Raw genomic sequence first — 3638 nt, 5'->3', positions numbered from 1 at the left:
TGGAGGGGGAGGGGGCGGCCGGAGGTGGAGGAGGGAGGAGGCGGTCGGAGAAGGACGAGGGAGGGGCGGTGGGAGGAGGGCGGCCAGAGGAGGAGGGGGAGGAGGGAGGGGAGGAGGAAGGAGGGAGTACCTCGGCGGAGGAGGAGCGCGGTGGCGGAGGACGACGCGTTCGGCGCGGGCGAGAGCGAGTGAGAGGGAGAGTGAGTGAGAGGGTCAACTGCTCCAGGATAAGGTAAGTAAGTAGTAGCGCGTTTCAGAGATACACGCTACTGCTACTGGTCAAGGATACGCGCTACTGCTAAGTGGGGTAGCCATCTGCGCCCAGTACAAATATAGCAGCAGCGCGCTTTCCCAGAACGCGCTACTCCTAAGTAGCAGTAGCGCTCTGTTTTGTCCAACGCTACTGCTAAGATGTTGTGTATAAGGTTTTCCCTAGTAGTGGAATATTATTATCCAAAAAAGGTTTCCCCCGCTTTATATTATAAAGACCACCACCACAAACATCCGAGCGAACCGATACAAACACATGCCACCACGGCACAAAACACACACACACTCAAGGCAATATACAAAGGTGTCGGACACCGTCGCACCACCCCGACGACAACCAAGCAAACTAAAGATGATATAGGAAGACCACTTGGAGACGACGGAAACCTCCACCAAGAACCACCGAGGAGGGGTGAGACAAACAATGATGAAGCAAGGACTCCAGGACAGTGCCTCGTAGAAGGTTACAATCATGGATAGTTGCCACCGTCCGATCCGCAGATCAAGTTTTCAACTGGAGCCACACGCAAGGAGTGGGAGCATCGCGACGGAGCCTTCATGAAGAATACGACATCCACGGCCGCCACCAACGGCCAGACAAGAACTAGGTAAGTGATGTACTCGGACGCTCACACCCCTACAACACACCCATGCTCCGCCTACTGATACGACTCCAACGTATCTATAATTTTTGATTGTTCCATGCTATTATATTACCCGTTTTATATTACCCATTAGTCTGGCCCACATTGAATAGACCGGACGCCCGAGGACCCTTTAGTCCATATGACTCCCTCAGCCTTGTCAACCATGATCATGAACACTTGATGTCATCCTCTCAGGAACATTTGGAATCATTCTCTCGATGAGAGCCCATGAGAATAACCTAACCCTCATAAACATAGACAACACATAGCATGGGTTAGTACACAAAAGTGCAATTGATAGTTTCTTATCATACCACAAGATCCTATGTGATGCATCATTTGCACTTGTGTGTTGACCATTTAGAGTTTGATTCTTTGATCTTAATCTTGGTCAACCTTTATCTTTACTCCATGCTCATCTTGATGTCTTGAAGGCCATATTGTATTCTTAACTATGCTTCATTTCTTCAAGACATGATTACCCATATCTCAATTATCATATGACCATATAGAGTTTATCCATGAATACCATATTGGCCATCATTTATTCTTCTTCATGCTCCATCACAATCTCTTGAGAGGCACAATGAAACTTCACATGAATTACTTGCTTCAAGAAATAATCATCCATGACTCAACATATGAGTTCAGCATGATTGAGGGAGTCCTGGATTAAGGGGTCCTTGGACAGCCGGACTATATACTTTGGCCGAACTGTTGGACTATGAAGATACAAGATTGAAGACGTCGTCCCGTGTCCGGATGGGACTCTCCTTTGCGTGGAAGGCAAGCTTGGATATTCGGATATGTAGATTTCCTTCTCTGTAACCGACTCTGTGTAACCCTAGCCCCCTCCTGTGTCTATAAAAACCGGAGGGTTTAGTCCGTAGGACAAGAACAATCATAATCATAGGCTAGCTTCTAGGGTTTAGCCTCTACGATCTCGTGGTAGATCAACTCTTGTAATACTCATATCATCAAGATCAATCAAGCAGGAAGTAGGGTATTACCTCCATCGAGAGGGCCCGAACCTGGGTAAACATCGTGTCCCCTGCCTCCTGTTACCATTAGCCTTAGACGCACAGTTTGGGACCCCCTACCCAAGATCCGCCGGTTTTGACACCGACATTGGTGCTTTCATTGAGAGTTCCACTGTCATCACGATAAGGCTTGATGGCTCCCTCGATCATCTTCAACGATGCGGTCCAGGGGGAGGTTTTCCTCCCCGGACAGATCTTCATATTTGGCGGCTTCGTACTGCGGGCCAACTCGCTTGGCCATCTGGAGCAGATCGATAGCTACACCCCTGGCCATCAGGTCAGGTTTGGAAGCTTAAACTATACTACCGACATCCACGGAGACTTGATCTTCGACGGATCGAGCCCATGCCAGGCACGCCGAACGGTCACGACGGGCATGACTTTGGTCTGTCATCGGACAATATTCGAGAAATCGCGCCTGCGGTGGCACCGGGAATCAATCCAGAGCAGTCGTGCCTTCCGAGGACGGGTGGATGGACCCCGCCACGGAGGCCGCACACTCATCGGCATCAGAGCCGAACACTAATCCCACCTCCTGTGAGAGTGGTGTCATCGGACCCCCGGAGTCCTCCCTGGCTGCAGGATCCGAACCGCGTGCGTCCGTGCCTATCGAATCAGACTGGGCACCCGTCATGGAGTTCACCGCCACAGATATTTTTCACCACTCACCCTTAGCTGATGTGCTGAACTCATTAAGGTCTCTGTCCTTGTCAGGAGATTCTTGGCTGAACTATGTCCGGCTCGAGTGGGAAGCGGACGACGAAGAAATTCGTCCCCCACCCACCACCCACTTTATAGCCACTGTCGATGACTTAACCGACGTGCTTGACTTCGACTCCGAAGACATCAACGGTATGGACGACGATGCAGGAGAAGAACAGGAACCACCACCTATAGGGCGCTGGACAGCCACCTCGTCATATGATACCTATATGGTGGACACCCCTAAAGAAAACAATGGCGATGAGGCAACAGAAGATAACCCCTTGGGGAAGCAATCTAGACACTGGCGTCATCGGCGCCGCTCCAAGCCCCGCCATAGCAAAAATAGTGATACCGACACAAGAGATAACAATCCGGATGGTGCTGAAGATGAAGACAATCCTGCCCAGCCAGGCTTCGAGCAGGCCGAGCAAGAGGATGAGCAAGCTAGCCCTAAAGAACAGGCAACTGATGGAGAATCAGAGGATGATAATTACATGCCTCTCTCCAAAGACGAAGCGAGCCTTGGCAACGAAGAATTCATCGTGCGGGAGGATCCCGTCGAGCAGGAGCGCTTCAAACGCCGGCTTATAGCCACTACAAAAAGCCTGAGGAAAAAGCAGTAACAGCTTCAAGCTGATCAAGATCTGCTAACTGATAGATGGACCGAGGTCCTAGCTACCGAGGAATACGAACTCGAGCGCCCTAGCAAAAGCTACCCAAACCGCAGGCTGCTACCTCAACTCGAGGAGGAGGCTTTAAAGCCCACGCGACCAGCGCATGATGCGGCTGACCGGCTACCCCGTGGCCGTGACAAAATGGTATACCAACCCGAAGTCCAGACTGCACCCCGTGGCCAATCAAACAATAATACTAAGGCCAAGGGCTACACGAAGGACCTGCGAGATGTATTGGAAAACAAAGCAGGACAGTCAAGATCGATCTACGGATCACGGGGATGTGCCCCAACGCGCGACAA

The sequence above is a fragment of the Triticum dicoccoides genome, chromosome 5B (assembly GCF_002162155.2).
Source record: "Triticum dicoccoides isolate Atlit2015 ecotype Zavitan chromosome 5B, WEW_v2.0, whole genome shotgun sequence".
NCBI classification, from domain to species: domain Eukaryota; kingdom Viridiplantae; phylum Streptophyta; class Magnoliopsida; order Poales; family Poaceae; genus Triticum; species Triticum dicoccoides.
The sequence above is the reverse complement of the archived record's forward strand: the minus strand, read 5'-3'. Positions refer to the sequence as shown.